At 41.6% G+C, this 20,005-nt stretch overlaps 1 protein-coding gene across 2 annotated transcripts in view; it reads left to right on the top strand.

Annotated features, from left to right (window-relative positions):
* macrod1 (mono-ADP ribosylhydrolase 1) overlaps positions 1 to 20,005 on the top strand; it is a 128,303-nt gene that overhangs the window by 32,265 nt on the left and 76,033 nt on the right. The window lies entirely within an intron of this gene.

Raw genomic sequence — 20,005 nt, 5'->3', positions numbered from 1 at the left:
TGTAATTGGGAGTTTTGTATTTGTCAACGGTATTAATTACATTCAAACAATGCAAGAACTGGTAAGGTGTAGCTTTTATTCAAGGGTAACGTCACCATTTTCCAGTAAAATAGCATGTATTTGGGCAGAGTGCAATACTGGTCGCAATAAGAACGTTGTTGAATCTTTCAAAGAAATGCGGTGAGCGATTGATCTCATCTAGCGTTTGTTTTTTGTTTTACTCATGAAATATTTATGATGTTGAGTTTCACACTTTCCAAAATATTTTAAACTATATGAATGGCATAAATTGGAGTTTACGACTGACTTTAAAAAGTCACACCTGCACACAGGTGTCACAATACATGCCAGAAAGAGTCCAACTTTGCAAATATTTTTCATTTTGTTCCATATAGTGAGAACCAAGAATAATTTTTAAAACACCCCTGTGAGGTGTGTGTTGGTGAATTTAATCTCAGTTGTAAAAGCTTTTTTTGAAATCTCACGCCATGAACTCATGGTTTATAGATTTTTTGATTCCATGTTGAAAAAGCCTGTTTGAAACAGACTGAGAGTTCACATCAGCAAGTTCAATAAACAGTTCAAACATCTTAAAAATCAGCCCAAGTGAATACCTCACAGCTTATATACTCGACATTAAAAAATATTCAAATATTGGCACAGGAGCTCACGTGCCTTTATGGTCCAACGTAATAAAATGGTGCTTTAAAGGACTGTGTGCTCGGCGCTTTTTTTCTTTCCATTTTCAAACCAGTCTTGTTTAACTGGTGCCAAGATGTAACGCTGGGTTTCAATGCTGGCACAATATGGAATACTAAAAGGTTTGGGCTAAATAATTATCCCCATCAGAACGGTTATACCTTTTTGAAATTAAGTACCTCGTGAAAATACTTCCTGAAGGTCATCGCTGCATATGCGAAGCACTAAAGCTCCCAGTGGACACAGTCCTCCCATTAAGGTAACGCCTTGTTTTAGATCTGTTTCTTTCCTTCTTCACACAAAGCTTCGGAGCTTTCATTAACCACCGCACGCTAAGTGCCCGTATCTCATGTGCCGAATCAAACCCCCCAGTGAACACTGGCTTTAGAAATATAAGGTTTTCATCAGGCGTACTGAGTGTACAGAGACAGATTCATCAAGGCCATTAGCTGCGCCGCTGCTCACACCCGCCCGTTCACTTCATCCCGGAGTAAGTAGACTACGCAGCCAACAGGGAAATTATCATGCCGTTTGCTTAAACACAAATAGAGACAAATAAAGGCGTCCTCATTTTCATTTTCTAAGGACATGCTGTAGCTGAGAAAAACTTGGTCAACAGCTTGATGCCTGCATGTGTGCATCTGCGGAGGGTATTAAGTGAAGGCCTGAGCTCTGCACCGTTCAGCGGTGTGTGTATTTTTGTTTCACGCCTCGTCCCACAGATGGAAAGGAATGTGTTTAACTGCGTGTGCAGCTTCGTGTGGTAGTTAGGTGACCGGTGTGGGAAGAGGTCGGCCAGTATGTGGTGAGATAAATCGCCCTCTTTATAAAACGGCTCCAGACTGACACCCAGTTTGCGGCCAGTTCACTGATTTATATGTGCAGAGTGCCGCTAACGTGATGGAAACAGCCCGACGTGGGACAGAATCTTAAACAGACTCTGTTTGCATTGACTTTGTGATTGGCATATAAGGAGAAATGAGATAATGGCACATGCAAGGACAGTGTGGACTCAACCCAGATGTACACTCCTGCTTCTCATTATCATTTCATTCATTTGTTCTTCTTTCTGCAGCTCTTCCAAATAAGAAAATCCTCTTACGTTTGTATTTCAGACTTACAAGTGGCTTTGAAATTAAATTCAAATGAGGACTTTTAATTGGACGGCATCAGTCATGTATTAATAGCAAATGTCACCTTTAATAACAGCAACTGTCGCTGGAGAAGAAGTCCCCGTAATTGGTTGCAGTGTCTGGGCCAACTACCCTTACTTGCACTAATCTTTGCCTACCGCAGGCAAAACGTCTGCCGGCGTCGGACAAGAAGTGACTATTGAATATCAGCGGCGTTTCCACAGCTCACTGCCATTCCCATTAGACGTCGATAAATGAATCTCCAGCTGCGTAACGTCAAGGCTGTCCTTAAAACTATCTGTGATGGATTTTCAAGTAGCGGTGGGAGGAGGTGGGGGTGGGGGGGTTAGAAAAGAAGAGCATTAGGAAGTATGTGTCAGAGAGTTAGGAGCCAAGAGCGAGACAGCAGTCATTTAGAGGAGGAGAGCCTAAGAAAATGATGTTCATCGGAGTTTGACGAAGGTTAGGGAGGAGCACAGCGAGGCTTCCTCCACTCGTAGCCGTGCGTGCTGAAGCCTTGCTGCCTCCAGACGTCACCGACGCAACAGACGCTGAAGGTGAACAGGTCTGCCTCGAGCGAGAGTCAGCTGTTCTTCACAGGATCACAAACGGCTTCAAGTAGATGTGTGATTTATTGAAATGTACTAATTGAAAATAAATGAATATTGACATTGTTGAATGATTTACCAGCCACTGATAATGACTTCAGGTTCATGCAATTTGCAGAAAAAAAGAAAAAAACCTTGGACTCTAAGGTGAATCTAATACAGTGCTGATATTGTGCTGTTCAACTGACAAGATGAATTATTTTGTATTTCTGTGCAGTCAGTGTTGCTACTCAGGGCAGCTTTCTGTTTTTCTATCTATGAAGAAGAAATTAGAAGACCAGAGCTGAAATTAGTTCCATCTGCCAATTAGTCAAAAGTATCAGTCCCTCTAGTTCTTTTTTTTTTTTTTTTTTTTTTTTTTTTTACCAAAATGAAGTTAATTAACTGATTTCATCTATGAAAATATGAATACTTGATCCTCTTGGACAGTTGCTTTGACTGCCAATTTGTGACAGTCGTTTTAAATGAATGAATCATTGAATTTATTCTTAAACTAAAGAAATTTGCACATAAAAATATTAAGTGTAATTATTTCCTTAATAAATTTGTCCAATGACCAAATTTACACTCAAAGATAAAACGAAACTGAAATCTCACATGACTTTCTATCTTTCTATCTATAGCTCATTATTTTTGTTTGATTTAGATTTATAGTTATTGAGTTCACATTTGATTAAACTGAAAAATGTTCTTGTTTGTTGACGTCCCTGTGTTTATTAATACACTGCATGAGCAGGTTGTTACAGGCTGCAGACTAAACCTCCTTCCACCGTCTCCATTAGTGAAAACATAACCAAAACAATCTCAAAAATTCCAGTTTTCTTTTTATAACATTTTTTTCTGGTAACTCTCTCACCGCCGGCGACGAGGCGAGGCAGTTGTAAAGAGAGCAGCTTCCATACTCTGGACTGGTGACCCATATTATGTTGAGGTCAAAAACATTTCTGACTCTTCGCTGCTGCTCATCTGTTCTGTTGTCCCTTTTTTTTTTTTTTTTTTGTTGTTGTTGTTGTTTTTTTTAATCTCCATAACAGAGATCAGAGCGAGCGTCTCATTCCTCAGGGGGACAGAAATAACTCTGCTCTTGTGCGCCAGTCAATGACAACTGTGTAGCTCTCGGGCGTGCTACTGTATGTGACTTTCACTGTGGCTTTTTTTTTTCTGCCTTCCGGCTGCTCTCGCTGCCTTGTTTCCGTACAGCAGCCACCAGTTATTGCAATTATATTTGTCTTCGCTTGATGACGGGATGAATGTAGACGGTTTGCAGTGGGACTCCGGGTGTAACGCCGTTTCCTACATGCGTACTTAAGAAACCTGCGCGAGGCTGTGTAAAATACACAGGTGTTCAAACATGTCTTGTTTAGCGATTCATGTTTGTACAGATTTACAGATGGTAGTAACATATGTACAGAAATATGACCGGGGTGCTCATGCGTGCAGTGTTGGCGGTCACCTTGTGCCATCTACAGATGGAAGATATAAAGAGTGGGAATACAGCTGGGCTTTAACGGGCTTTTGTTCTGACGTGAGCGCGTGTGAGATGAATCAGTGAGAGTGAGACTGAGGGTGCCAGGCTTCGGGACGGTTATGCCGAACTCTGGCGCGATATCGCGGTTCGCAGCAGTAACGCCAACGCCTTCCAAACCAGCGGACTGGGACCATTTGGAAACTCTGGTGCCGTGCGCTCGAAAGTTTCAGCGCACGCCACAAACACGTCCGAGAAGAAGCGGCCATGTGATGTGACAGGCGCCGGAGCCTCTGTCTCCTCCCAGCAGATCTCGGTTGGCATGTGGGATGGATGCATTCCTGCTCCTGTTTCGACTTTGTCAGACTTTTTATAGACTTTTCTGTGAGTAAAAAAAAAAATAGAATAATCCTGCAAGTGCATTTAGCTCAGCATTATGGTGAAAGTTATGAGTTCTCTCACGTAACACTGGTGTGTCGTAAAAGCTTAAATATGCCATCTGTTTGCATCTTTGTGTCCGGCGTTGGAAAACTTAACAATAATGCAAAACAATAGTAAAATGCAGTCTTTCCTTAAGAAAACACAGACATGTAGCCTCAAGTTCAAGAATAAACAAGTCGGTGACAGGGTTTTTTTTTTTTTTTTTTTTTTTTTCCATTTTCATCAAAAAAAAGTTACCCTTAACAAAATGAAATCCTTTCTCTTTTCAAACCCTCCTCCAGATGACCTCCAAGCTGTATTATCGCAAATTTGACACACTGGAAATAGGGCGGGCGGGAAATTGACAGTATCAAATCTCCATTTCTGTCCACCCTTTTTGCTTCATCAAGCTGATCAGAATAATTCAGATAATGGAAAGCAAAGAAAAGTGACAGCTGTGATACTTGGCAGCCCCCGCTCGCAGGGAGCCGGGACCAGAGGAGCGGGAGAGTAGGAGTTAGGGATTAATAGTTGCGGGGCTGGGGACCAAAGTCTGAGCACTTTGTAATCATGTGGCTGCCTAACCCCAGTGTTAGCGAGGTTGATGAGCACGCGTCCCTGCTGACACACACTCTCTCTACATCCACTCCGCTGAATATTAATATGGAGAAGAGAATTCCTCCGAGTCCCATTGTCAGGCGGCCTATTGTTCTCCACTGGCCTCTGCCTCAGCGCGCGCGTGTGTGTGTGTTTAGTATTAATGCGTAACTCGGTGTCTACATAGTGTGCTTATGCATATTATGCCCGTGTATTCATTGCATGTGTGCGCGTCGGCCGAAGCGGAGCAGCCGTTAAAGCGGCAGTGAGGGAGGTGAGGGGCGTGTTCGCGGCCCGCCAAGGCCCATAAAGACAACCGGCCTGAGAACACTTGGACCAGCCACCGGGGCCCAACATGGGCAATTATTTCACCTCCAGGCACTATTTGTAAAATGAACACTCTCATTAAAACGGCCAAGTTGTGCACATGTGTATGCATTCGAATGCACGCCGTGCGCGCGCAAGTCAATTTTAGCGGCGCGCCGGATATACAGCAACGCACAAACGCTGGTCTTTCAATCAAAGCGTAATGCGCTGTTTATGATGTTTGACTCCGGATGTGTGTATTTACACGTTTTGCTGCTTACGCGAGCACATCTGTGAGCGTGCCCGTCCGCGTTTGTGTGCACATGCATTTGTATGAATTTATGTGCGTGCGCGCGCAAGAGTGCGAGTGTGTGTGACTGTTTAACTACCCCACACACGTAACCTTCCCATCGCTGCCTCCCTGTTTCTCATTTACGGAGCCAGCGCCAGAGAGGAGTGTGGGGAAAGGAGAAAACAAGTGATAGGAGGGGGAAGGAGAGGGAGAGATGGCGAAGCGAGGGGTGGTGGTGGGGGGGTGTAACATGGGAAAAATGAAGTGAAGCTGGAGCAAAACAGACGACAGAGAAAAGGGTGAGATAGAGAGGTAGAGGCAGGAAGATGGGGGGGAAAGAGAGGCAGAGGAGGAGGCAGCAGATTTATGAAGCCATTGGAATGTAATTTGGAGGCAGAAATTACTGTCAGCCTGAGCAAGGTTTAAAGTCAGTGAAGCCTGAATCCAGGGCCTGCCTCTGTGTCTGCGCACGTGTGTGTGTGTGTGTGTGTGTGTGTGTGTGTGTGTGTGTGTGTGTGTGTGTGTGTGTGTGTGTGTGTGTGTGTGTGTGTGTGTGTGTGTGTGTGTGTGTGTGTGTGTGTGTGTGTGTGTGTGTGTGTGTGTGTGTGTGTGTTTGCGTGGCAAGTATCACAGACAAATGGATAGCAAATGCGATGCAGAATAATACCGCAGAAGCTCCGCGGCTTCCTGTCATACACACCAAATGTGTGTGCGCGCACACATGCAGGTTTCTCACTGCTTCTCCATGCATGAGCGACGTGGGTACATGGCATCAGAACACAACCCGGCATTCATATTTAACAGCTCATATTTCATGTATGCTTGAAGACACACACACGCACGCACGCGCACACATGCACACACACACACCCCGAATTGTTGTCAGGCTCTGAAGGCCGTGACTCTGGCAGGATCAGTGGAGGGTGTCGGCCTGGACAGAACGAAGGCTGGAGGGAGCAGAGCAGGGAAGAAAAAGGCGGAGAGAGCACGTCAAGGATAGACGGAGAGAAAGGTAGAGGTGGGAAATAGAAAAGAGGGGGAGAGCGAGAGACTCTTAAGAGGGGCCTAAAAAGAAGAGCGAGAGGGATGTGACTGGCTTTCTAACACGGCAACACACACAGCTTCCATTTAGCATGACAGGGAGGGGCAGAGACAGGGAGAGATGAGGGAAGCGACAAAGCACGGATAATCAGCGGAGATCTGAAGGGAGGGAAAGGCTCAACACGCTGCGTTTCTTCTGATCCGGCATCACTTGGACTCTTAGATGTAAAGCACGCACCAGGAGTTAGCTTCTTCTTGTGCTGCTAATTCCTACACGGACTCTTCATCAATTAGTTCCAGTAGGCAAATGGGGAAAATACTCAAGGCTTTGAGTTTTTTTTTTTTTTTTTTTGCTCCTATTGTTCTTATTGTCATTATGACAAAAGGAATTAATAAACCAAAGCACAAACCAAGATGGTGTTTGTTCGCCTCTCTCTGACCTTCATGCCTTCAGCCAGTCTGTCGCTCGCTGCCCCGAGCATATTTCTCCTGCAGAGGCAAGTCTTTCAATCTCATGACAAATAAATTGTGAAAACGTTACTCGAGCATGAGTAAATAGCATATTTGTTGAGTATTTATAGCAGCAGGATGGTGTTCAGATAAATAAACCGCAGCGTGTTTACTCTCCAAATCCAGTCTGAATGAACCGAACTGTGAATGTAAAGACAAAAAAAACAGTCTCTTTATGGGTATTATTAACACCAGGGACACAATAATCATGACTTCAATAACAAAATACTGCCAACCTTCAACAGTTAATCATGGCAGCCTCTGAAAAACTCAGTAAATAATGTCCAGTTTTAATCAAGTATCGCAACAAGGTTCCAGATGGAGACGCACACGGAACTGTGACAGAAGGCAGATTTTTTTTTCATCTTTGCCGACGTCTGAACTGTGATTCTGTTTAATTAAAACTTCTTAAGAGTCACTTAATTTCAAGTGCTTGCATGTTTGCAGATGAAGTGTTTGTGAGTGCATGAATGCATCCATGCATGGGTGAAATACGTAAATCGACTATTTCAGTGGTCAAAGATTCTGCATTTCTGTTGCCAACTCTCTCTCTCTCTGAAAAAAAAATAATGTCCTTGAGTTCTTTATGGCGTGTTCTGGTAAATTTTAATATATTTCTTCATATAAGTCATATGACAAACAACTGAAGGTGTGACTTAGAGTCTAAACAGTATGATATATTTAGTGACCCTTTAGTGAAACGTTTCAGAGTGTCTCTCTCTACGTTTTCAACATTTAAGCCATATTTTAATAATCCTGTATAATCCCAATAACCACAGTTTTGGGTCACAACAATCCCGATGTGTTATTTCCATATTTTCACAATTCTAGGAAAAACAATATTTGATGATGAACATCATTGCTTGATCTCGTGGCATCGGCATGTTTTTAATCCAGCACCAGAGGATCAACTCAAACTTCCTCTGCTCATATTGGGCCTGAACTTTTGGCTGTCTAAAAAAAATAAATAAAACAAACTGTCCGTTTGTTAATCTGATTTGATGAAACATAGGGTCGCTTCTCCTAAACTGAGGCTGCTCAGTGCAACAACCAGATTTAGAGCAGGAAATCAAATATCCAAAACAAGTCCTACAAGAGCCCTCTGATGAGTTAAACATTAATCTCCATGTGATTTTTTTATTTTTTTTATTTTTTTTATTTTTTTTGTACCAAAGGTCAGTCGGAAATAGACCAAATGCACTTAGTGAGATTCAAGTTTATCGGGTTACTGCTGTGGTATATTACTGTCACCCTATGTAGGGTGTCTGTTTGAACACCAGGCTCCAAAATGTTCTTCAAGTTGTTTTTCAATTCTTTACAATTAGTGTGAAACACTCTCATGTCCCATTTAAACATATTAAAAATGGTGAAATTCGTCATACTGTCCAAAATCACATAAATCTACACAACGTATGTTTGAAAAGTACTATAAATATGATGTATTAAGAAGCACTGAGAATGTGTGCTCATTATATTTTCAGAGCAAGAGATCAAAACATACAAGATGCAATATTTAGTAGTTTAATCTCGGTGCAGTTCTTAGTTTGAGGAAAACTTTCGAACAAAAGGAGGGGAAAAGTGCAGAAATTAATAATTTGGCCAAAACGGCATTGGACATGCGAGTGATGAAGCACTGGTTCTTGTTTTTAGGTTTTTGTGATGTTTTGCTAATAACAAAATCTTGTGTTTTGTCTCAGGCGTTGTTCAAATGTTCCCATCAATAATTTCTCAATGTTTTTTTAGTGCTTTGGTGGTGCTTTTTTTTTTTCTTCTCCCCAATTAAAGCACGGCACAGTGAATACCTTCGTTTCTGACAGCAGCTTAATGAAGCGGCCTTTCACGCCGTTTTGTTGCTACACAAATTTAGAGAAATAAAATGTCAAGATAAATGTGGTTCGCAAAGCACATTTTGTCTTTAAAACAGATCTGAGCCGTCCCGGGTCAGCAGCTGTTCCCCCGAAATGGACACATCTTAAAACAAACACACACACACACTTTCTCTGCAGTTACAGAAATAATCCTGATCTTTCTTGCATGCTCACAGAGGTTTTCTTGCTCTTTTAACCTGTGAACTTCACTTTCTCTCCCCGGTACCGGCATATAAACACACCGGCCGTGCGTTTCTTTGTTCTGCAGCGATAATGATGGCAGCACCATTATGCACTGTGACAACACCACCACCCACGTGCTCTCGATGGCAGTTCACACCGCCGTGCTATCTCTTGCCTCGCTCCCTCCTCGTCCTCTCACTCTGAGCAGTGTTGAGGTCAATTATCTCTGAATTTGCTTATAGACAAGGCCGACTGCTTCAGGATGCTGGCAGGTGTTAAATACCATCTGAAGATAATTTAAAAGGTTTTCAAAGTGGGGTTTTTTTTTTTCCCCGGCTCCTGACATCTCTTCTCTTTCAACACCTTCAACTCTTCGTTTTCCTTTTGAATCTAGATTGTTTTTTTCTTCCTTTTTGATCTCTTTAAATCACCTCTTTTGTTGTCTTTCCTTTGTGTTTCTGTGTACACCTGTTTTTATAATTTTTCTTTCTTCTTTTCTCCTCTACTGCAGTATTGCTTTACCTTACAATAGATGGATAAGATTCCGCATATAAAAGATTTTTGTTGTTGTTGTTATTGATATTTTCTATGTTGGTTTTCAGTTAAGATACACCAAGCCGAAATCTGTGTTGGATAATTCAAAATGTACAATGCGCCATACACTTTATCCACAGATTTTAAAGAAAGCCATTGTTTAGTTAAGTGTGTGACTGTTTATATTTGTGATACTTTGGGGAATCCTTTTGTCTTATCTCGAGGTTTTATAGTAGCTATTGCTGTGTGGGCTGAAATTTTCCCCGTGTGTGATGATCGCTAACGTTTATTTTATCTTATCTTTGTGATATTTATGTAAAGATGAGGCTGTTATTCATGAGAATATAAATAGGTCAACATAAGGAACATTTCATTGGAGGACTACCGTAACATTTATGTGCATGTTAAAAAAGGCCGTATATTGCTTCTCAGATTTTTTATTTTGATGTTTGTCCCTCAAAATAACAGGAAATGATTACATTTATTCAAAAACGGTTGATAAAAAAAGGTGTTTTTCCCCTCTCAGTCAGCTCATAGCAGCCAAATAGTGTTAAGATTAATTATGCTGAAATACAAAAATACAAAAAATGGTCTCATCAGGGACAATTTTGATCTAAAAAGACTTTAAACTAGAATGAAAATGAATTATTGGTTGCATGAGCTCGCTTCACAGAGAGAATATCCCTGAGAAGTTTGCATGTTCTTCCTGCACATGTGTGCATATGTTTTATTTTACTCTACAGTTAAACAAAACATGCATTTTTGGCTTAAGTGTTACAGAAGTTGGATGGATGGACTAGTCAAAGACATTTGCAGCTTTATTTTACTTATTTGAAGTAGGATTTTCTTCTATAAGCGCCAAGAATACTTTGATCTGACGCCCATACGAAGCACAAAATTCCTGATCACACTAAACTATTCCGGTTGAAGAAAGTGCTTACAGGCAGATAAAGTACATTTGAGGTCGTCTTCATCTGTTGCTTTGCTTTGCTGTCAAAATAAAAATATGCAGGTGCTTCAGGTGATTTTTGTGCTAAAAAAAAATATAACGTAACCCATTAGTATTCTGCGTCTGGCCCTAAGTAATGTTACTCTCATCTACTTTGAACAAATGAAGTGTGATTAAGCATTGTCCCACCCACAGTGCTTTATCCCCTCGTTTATCCACAGCAGCTCCTTACGTTTAATGTTCTTGTGAATGTTGCTTTTGTAAGAAGAGGCATTTGTCTCCTTTGTTTCAACTAATGATACATCCAAAACCCGTTCAGCATAATGACTAGGTTATTAGTGGATCATAAAAACAAGCACAGGCTGGATATTAATGTATCTAATTTTCATATAGAGGAAATTTCTTGTGTCCGACAGTTTTACATCCAGGCTCTGCTTATATTTGTTCAATCGCGCAGCGCTGCATATTGGATATTGATAAGGCGTGAAAATAAAGCTAAACTTTGTTTGTTAAATCCTGTCCCACGTCTTCTGTGTGGTGGGAGTGTTTGTTGCCGTGTTTTCTTTCTTTTCGGCCACATCTCCTCCTCTGCCTCTTCCAAACAGCAAAGAATGGACACAACTCCCAGTGGTGATAAGCCTCGGCGAGGAAGGCAATGCAAATGGGACATTTCAATAGATAGGTCCTGAAACCTATTGTCAGAGTGAGGGAGGAGATGAAAACGGGAGTGAAAGAGTGAGGATAAAGAGGAAAGATGGAAGGAGGGGAGCATGGATGGAGGCGGACAGGGAGACAAAGTGAGCTATAGAGTTTTTGCCCTGGAGGAAGCCAGTTTCCAAAGAGGGAAAGAACAGCAGGGGGAGAGAGAGAGAGAGAGAGAGAGAGAGAGAGAGAGAGCGAGAGAGGAAATGAGAGCAGGACAGGAGGAGGGGAAGCGGGGTTGGGATGGGTTAAAGAGCGTAGGAGAGGAGGTGACAAGGGAGGACAGCAGCAGAGCGAGAGAGAGAGGAGATAGTCGTGAAGAGGCAGCGGTGGAGGAGGCTGTGTGAAGGTGTTTTGCATAAATATGGTAGGAATAATGAAAATGCTGGCGGCTTCATTTTAAACACAGTAGCTAATAATTAAAGCAGTCAGAGCTCACACAGCGGGCCACAGAGACAGCGCACAGATTTTTTATGCATAAGCGGTAAATAAACTGTATTATCTCTCCAGGGGCCCTCGTGAGGGCTGCAGCCTTGGGTGCCGGCGCTGTATCCGCCGCCGCTGCAAGCCGGAGTCCAGCTCCCTGACTCATTTCACCTTGAATTGGGGGTTAAACAAATATGCAGGTTTAATGATGAGAATTCGGTTTCTTTCTCATGTGCCTGCTGCCCAGAGAATCTCAAATCTTTCAATTGAAATTCGACCGTTTCGGTGGCAAGAACCTAAACGATTTTGCCGTTTCTCCCAGCATGTTATTCTTGGCAGGACAGAAGAGCTTTTCTCAACGGCAATTAGACCACGGGACACAGAAAAGCCTCACAGATGAAAGCTTTTGGGTGGGTTGGCAGCTCCTTAAGGCAGGGTGAGGCAGGTTTCATTACAGGTTTTTCAGACTGACACCTCTGAGGCTGTGAGTAAAATCCTCCCACACCATGCTGGAATGCTTTCTCTGCTCAGCCATCTGCAATAAAGCAATAATATTTATAAAAAGAACATATTCAGGAGCTGCGGTTAAAGCGGGGAGTGGTGGACGGTGTGACCAGGCCAGTGCCTGCATGAAACTTAAACAGGTTTTAATGCTGGCGCGTTTTATCGGCCTCAGACCCTTCTCCATGAGTACAGGACGAATACATTACATTTATCTACTGGGAGGAAAAAAAAAAAAAAAAAAACACTACCAGCCTATCTGCCTGCAATATTATGTGCCCCGAGATGCTGTGATATACTCCATCTCTCAGCAAAACACACATTTCTACATGCCGCCCAGCATGCATACCCATCGTCTCATGACAGTATGTGGATAAATAATCCCATTAAATATGATTGAGGGTTTCTCCCCCTCTTCCTTCATCCCTCTTGCTCAGTCTGCTGCTCAGAATGAGGTATGCACAGGCAAACGCCCACAGACAGGGAATTTACAGGCCGAACCCCTCACATACACTCACGTGTGTGTGTGTAATTATCTATCTATATATCCAGATCTACATCTCCATATACACACACACACATATATCTACATACACACACACGGAAGGCACTCTGATAGGTGACTGTAACAGTTGCTGAGTTGAGCTCAGACTCCCCTGAGTCGTTTGATCATTGATGTGCGAGACACGGACAAAACAAGTCGCTTTAAATCCAGCAAAAAGCCCGCATGGTCTCAACACAGAGGATCAAAGACTGATAAAACAAGGAGAGAAAAGATTGATTATGGTATGATGCCATTCAATACAATCTACTTTTATTACCATGGCAAACTTTCAGTATATCTGTGTTTTATCGCAGGGGTTCGACCTGTTTGTATTTACCACGATGAAATGACTGTATTTTAACTGGCGTTGTATAAATAATACATATTGAATTCTTGTGTCATCTCAGCCACGAAGAAGTAATAAAGATGGCTTTTAAAAAAGCCCAACAATGAATAATAAACAAGTACAGAGAGAATGCACAAAAGAAAAAATGTGACAGTGGGAAACAGAAAAATGCAATTAAAATACAAAATTGGATAAATGTGGCTACAAATAATGTACAGATGGGAAATAATAGACAGCCAGCCAACCTCAAAGTGCACAGTAGGTAAGAAATAGATGGAGTCATTCATTGCTGGATAGGTTATTGTAGACAAGTTAATTATATTCTAAGAACCATGCAGTGAAAGAAAAATGCCTTATATTCCTATTTATATTCTTAAGGTGTGTGTTTGAAATGAGTGCAATGAGTTAATCACAAGAGAAACCTTATCATATACGTGCAGTGCTTGCATCTTTGCAGTATGCTGTGGCTGTCACGTTACTTTGTGAGAATACTTTTTCTTCAGTTTTAAATTTGAAGAGTGAGTTCACGCCTGGTTCGTGGAGGATCGATGCAACAGTTGCCTGTTTAAACTGTCAACTTGAACATTTCTCCTGAGTTTGTATCGCCACAGAGAAAATCCGGATGTAAAATATCACACCAATGTGGCGGTTTTTCATCTGGAAGAAGAATTTCAAGAGTCTTCCGTGGTTTTGTTGGTGAACACACACAGAACGGCTCTTTGTCTGTGGAATGAGATGTGAGGGCATGTGCTGCCTTATTCTGGTGAGCCAAAGCTCTTCAGCTTAAAGTCTTCTTACCTACCACACGCCACATTTTCTATCCCTCCTTATTATATTGACTGTGCCTCTCTTTCCATTAGTATCTCTGGAGGAGTAACACAGATTCCACAGGAGCACAACATTTTTTTTTTTTTTTCAAAAGAGAGACGAAAACTCACGAGTGATACGAGCTGTTGAGAGTGAAGAGGTTCGGCTAAATGTGCTGCCAGTCTGACGGCCGTCTCGAAGAGCTTCCTCCCCGCTTACCTCCGTTCCTCGTTATAAGGAGACAATGAGCAAACTGGAAGCTATAGGGTAATTATCGAAGCCTTTTCGAGCATGGGAGTCAAGCGCGATCCTTGTGGCGCCTCGATTGGAATTCAATACAACAGGTCAGACACATATTCCTGCCCGTCACCCTCACTATCACGTACACTCTTGTCAGGCTTTGCAGAGAGTGTCGCACTTTCTGAACATAGCAGGGTAATTGGCTCAGGCACATATTTATTTCTCCTTTGATCATCTCGGATGGTGCGGCAGCGTTTGCTCCTCGGTGTTTGTTGCCATGGCAAGTTGGTGGTAATTTGGCTTTTGCTTCTGATTGTTTTGGTCTTGTGGTTTTTTTTTTTTTTTAGCAGGTTGTAGCTCTGAAAAAAATAAAATGTTATTATTTTTTTTTCTTTTAATCTCTGTGGGATCGGCTCTACGTATATGAAAGGTGTAGGTATATGAAAACTGGTGTTGTTCCATTTTCTCTAAATTCTCTTTCCATTCTCGTTAACTGTTTGTGAAGATATTTGAAGATATATGGCATCAGAAACTACAAAGAGAGCTGCTCTTTGAAAACTCCCAGGATGTCTCAACGAGAACAAAGAGCTCCCAACATACACCAACAGACCGCAAAATGTAGATAATACACAATATCTCACAGTTGCTTTTCAGCATATGCTGGTTTAAGTCCGGAAAACACTGCTGCTAGAGCAGCATTTCTAATTTTGTTATTTATTCATTTATTTAAAACACAAGCTCCAAATGAATTACATGCACCACATGTCATTGCAGCAGTAATTTTTACTGCAGGCAGCAGACTAAGACTGCTGCGACAGATGTGGACTGTGGTGCAACTGATACAAAATTGTGAAAATGTTGACAGTCTGGAGGCTCTTGCTGCACTGATGACACTGCACATGTTCCATATTCTGTCTCATATGAACTACTTTTTTTTCTCATTTGGCTTGATTTGAAAATTCATCATATAAGAAAACAAACATCTCTGATCCCCAAGTGTTTCCTTTCATGTTTTTAGTTGAAGCCAAAGTACACAGAGAAAAAAGGACAGCTGTTACACGACACGAAAAAAAAAAAAAAAAAAAAAAAATCAAACGTCAGTAATGAGACGATGAATGAGTCTTTATCCTCAAAATAATCAGTGCGCTCTGTCCATAGGTTCTTGGTTTATTCATTAATGCTTCCATACCTGTCCCTCTCCATTCACTCTCTGAGCCTTTGATCCAAGAAGGATCAAACAGAAATCCTCATTTGCCTCAATTGAACTCTTCATCCAGATGATCACATCTGTGTTCTCTGCTTTCCTTTCACTGCTGGCTTCGCCTTCTCACCAAACATTTCCCTCACTCACCTGTTATTTTTTTTCTCTTTTTTTTCTATTTTTGACGTCATTACAAGCGCATTGTGTCAGAAATTTCTGCTGTTACTGAGGCTGTTTTATAATTTGTAATTATGCCTCAATTCCCTCCTGTAACAAAAGCTTAATGAGAGCGGTTCATTTGGGCTCACCCCGAGTGTGAGGTGCTGCTACTGGCTGTGCCTTTCATGAGCTGACATGCTTATTTGACTAATACATAGACTATTCCGTCTGCAAATGAGTTATTGCCGTTTATTATGGTCTTCTAATGATGGTTGGAGTCGTATTTCAGGCAGAATATTTACATATTTGCTGGTTCCTTCTGTTACAAAACAATTCTTTGTTGCTGTTATTTGCTATAGATCATAGTGGAGTGGATTTTTTTCATATTTTGAACTGTTGTCCTTTTTAATGGTATATGTCATACATCGCTCATAAACACATTTCGACAAAGGGAGGTTTTTTTTAGAAGGCTTCAGAATCTTCTAGGCTTTTCTTTAATGAATCAAATCAGTGTCGCGTTTTTTTTTTTTTTTCTTTCTCAACAGCCAGGAGGCTTTTCTCAGAGTTATTCTCTCATTTTGAACGGAGCAGACCATAGCTAATTTGGTGAGTTTTTTGCAGCTGTTGAGTTCATTCCGCTCTTTAATCAGAGGCGCCCGTGTTGGTGGAGGCGCCTGTGGCTGGTTAAAAGGTGAGTTAAGGAACAGTGCTGCCGCTCTGAAGTCATCCCCGCTGCTCAAACAAAAGCTCATCTCTGAACTTCCCTCTGTGTGACTCCTGCACTCTCTGACCCGCCTCCGTCTCTCACACTATTCCTCTGCTCCAACACACACACACACAAACACACACACACCCTTAGACACAAAGCCATCATGCAATAAAACACAGCCTGATGCAAAGCCGCTGTGGTTTGTGTTGTGTCTGTGTCTGAAAGAATCCCAAATTGTTAAAACCTTCCCTAATGCATCTCTCTAATGTTCTTATCTGGCATCTACTGTGGGATATTTATTTCAGGCTTTCTGGTTATTCTATTCATTGTCTGTTTTCTGGATGGTCTCGGGCAAAACATGGAATAACCTCAATTATATAAAAGCTGGTTTGTTTTAGTGCCATAATGCCGCCTACAATTGCTTGCATAAGAAATGAATAAGTCAATATACATTATGAGATGTTATTTGGAAATATCTGCTCACTTGTTTTCTCATTGTGAAAAGAAAAGTGTTTGCTTTCATCCAGCGAAGAGGAACATTTTCCTTCAAATTCGGTCATTACGAGGACCTCCTGAGGGTCTGAACCGACTGCGTCACACAGACATGAAACTGCCGAGCTGCGTGTTAGTGTAGCACGACAGCAGAGCTCTCTGAGCACCAGGTGAAGCTAAAGCCTCTTTTTCGGGACCCGATGAGTCGTTTAGCCACATTTTGATTGAGTGACTGAGTAGCCCACCAACGGCGGTCATATTTTGAGTTAAACAATGCTAAGTCCCGACTGGTGCAGTTAAACACATGACTTTTCAATACCGCTGTTTCTTATCTACAGGTTTTTTTTTTTTCTTTTCTTCTCTTCTTTTTTTTTTTTTTTTATTAGAGTGTTTTGTACCCTTGTCTTTGTTTGAGGTGGTTTGGGGGAGGAAAATTATCAGGCTTGGAGCCATTCAGAGACACTCAATAAAAAGCAGTGGGACGTATTATAAAGTGCCCTGATTAAAACGAAGCAAGAAACATCCAAAAGAACGTGATTCAACACTGACGAGAAATAACGATGCTAACATTTGGTTGACAGATGAAAGAATACCAGTCAACGCCGTCTCTCACAAAAGCATTTTTTTTCCCTCTACACAGGCATGATTTAATTCTGAACAGTGACCTGCAATTACTAACTCCTCTGCAAATTGAGATCCCATCTCAGTTCAGACTGCATCAAGATAACGAAAGCCCTTTATCAACAGCAGGTGTCATGGATGTAAATGCAGCAGTAAATGGCTCATTAGCTGTAACCGTTGGTGTATGTCAAGGCATTTAAAATGCTGGATTATTATCCGCGGAGTGAAATTAGAAGAAGTGATACAAATGTCAATCAATCTGGTCTAGCCTTCTTCCATGCAAAATAATATAAATAGAATAAAAAATGTGCGTGAAGCGAAGAGGAATATTCAAATAAGTCTGACCACACATGCTTGCAGGGTAGTGTTAAGCTTTAAAACTGCAGCAAGTTGCACTGCTTTCTTTGTTTGTTAGCTTTTTCACCTCCATTTGTGTCTGATTGAACTTTACTGGGATTGTCACCAGCTGGAGTTTGTGCTTACATTTATCCTTAAAGTAAAATGAGACAAGATTTATAGGAATTTGCGCTTGAAGGCTGGACCCACCTGCATCCTGCAGCTGATGGATAACTACAGGTTCACCGACAAACTTTCCAGTAAGACCTTTCTCACCATCATCCCTCTTCTGTTGTAATCTGATGAGGGGAAGCCAAAGTCTTCAATACAGAGTTTGGCATGAATAAGTGAATCGCAGAGACGGATTACATGAGAACAGCAGGTGTGAATAGACCTCTGCATCTCATTGGGCTTTTCTTCCCCCCTTTTTGACAATTTTTTTTTTTGTCAGATACAATAGAAATTGCAAATAAACTGATCGTGTAGAAGAGAAGATTAAGGTTCAAATCCATAACAAATTATCAGTACACCTTTCAGTCCATTCAGCCTACTGACCCAGCATTTCTGTTTTGATTTTCAGTCATGGCAAAAGTGATAGAGCTGAATTTTGTAATCGATGATTGGAGCTTGAGGACCTCATTGTTTTGACAAAAAAGAAAGCGATGAGATTAGTTAACCTGACATGTAGGAAATAAATTTAGATTCTGACTGACTCAAAACCTAGTCATCTTCATTGTAATTGTTTACCTCTAAATTAGCTTTTCTGTTCTCATCCTTGAGTTAATGATGATAAAATGCGCCGTGATACTCCATATATTATCAAGGATGCAGTCTCAGAGTCTCTGCAAAGCTGTTCAGGGCTCTGTTATGAAATCATTGTATTTGGGGGCGGGTTAAATGCTAAATCTGGCTACAAGTGCAGTGTTTCCCACACACAGGCTTGAATAGGACGGTGTGCCTAGAAACAGAAATGTGCAGGTATATCAAGAGATCCATATTTAGCAGGCAGTCCCACCTCCTTCTGTTGGCTCGTTCTACTTGTAAACACAGTGAGTTTATGTGCTGTAGAACTGCATGCCAGCATCACTTAAACCTTTCAGTGTAGGTTCATTAGTGGACGCAGCATATTAATTGTTTCATTTGAATTCTACGTGACAAGATGAATGATTCTCGTTCTGATCAATACAGCACTATCTACTGAAGTTCTTCACTTCTACATTACAAGTTAAAGGAAAAAAAAAAAGAGGCAGACATAAGTCAGCCCAGACCAGCATGGACATCATTTATTTCTTCCAATTGAGTATTGATTTGGAGGGAAAACTGGTATTGAATCATTAATAAAAGGAAATGCTTGCAGAGTGCCAAAGTCGAGAAGCATGATGCTCTGCAACAGTGCGGTCCTGGTTTCACACTGCTCAATTATTCACATTTCGCAGTGAAACATTAATGCTGAATATCATGACTGCAGGCATAAAAACAAAGCCGAGGACAGTCTTTGAAATTGATGTAAATCAATCCCTGTGTTTAATAAGACATAAGCTGCAGAATGAGGATATAAAGATGATGAAGGACAGATTTAGTAAAATAATAAATTGGGAGATGACAGAGTGTGAAATCCGCGCGGTAATCCTGCTCAATAATAAGGTAAAACAGCCTTAGGACAGCAGACACATTACTTAGATACACGGAGCACAGCTTCGCCGGGGGGAACTGACCCAGCGCCTTCGACGTGAACATGCAATCACTCACTGGTAAACTGAACAAACCACCAGCAGGGAAAATGCCCCCACTACTGGTGGGAGCTGGAGGGGTGAGCATAACCCTGAAGGTCAGGTTAGTGGGGTTCTGCGTTTCAGAAAGCGAGTGCCTGCATGGAGCTTTGCAGAGCAAGAGCGACGTCTTCAGCAACACAAAGAAAAGAAAAATATGTGAAACAGTAGATCACACGTCTCTGTAGCCCCCTCATGAAACATTACCGCTGCATGCAGTGTGCTCAACAGCTGATGCACAACTGACGGACTCGCTGGTGAAAATAGAATCAAAATATCTGGATATTGGTGTTAGTGTGGACCAGGTCAGGTATGTCAACACACACACTGTATGTTTTGTGTTGTTCACTTCTTACATTGCCCTGATGTGACCCCAACATCTGGTGATGTATAGGCTCAGACATTAAATGTATGCTTCAGCAAAAAATCCAAAGAAATCCTTTAATTTCCATCAAATCTTTACATATCCATGCCACTTTGCTTTGTCCACATGGAGAAACGAGATGCCACTTTCTTTGAGAAACAATAGCCTGGTCAGCAACGCCTT

Source organism: Salarias fasciatus, chromosome 2 (assembly GCF_902148845.1).
Source record: "Salarias fasciatus chromosome 2, fSalaFa1.1, whole genome shotgun sequence".
Lineage (NCBI taxonomy): Eukaryota > Metazoa > Chordata > Actinopteri > Blenniiformes > Blenniidae > Salarias > Salarias fasciatus.
The sequence above is the reverse complement of the archived record's forward strand: the minus strand, read 5'-3'. Positions and strand labels throughout refer to the sequence as shown.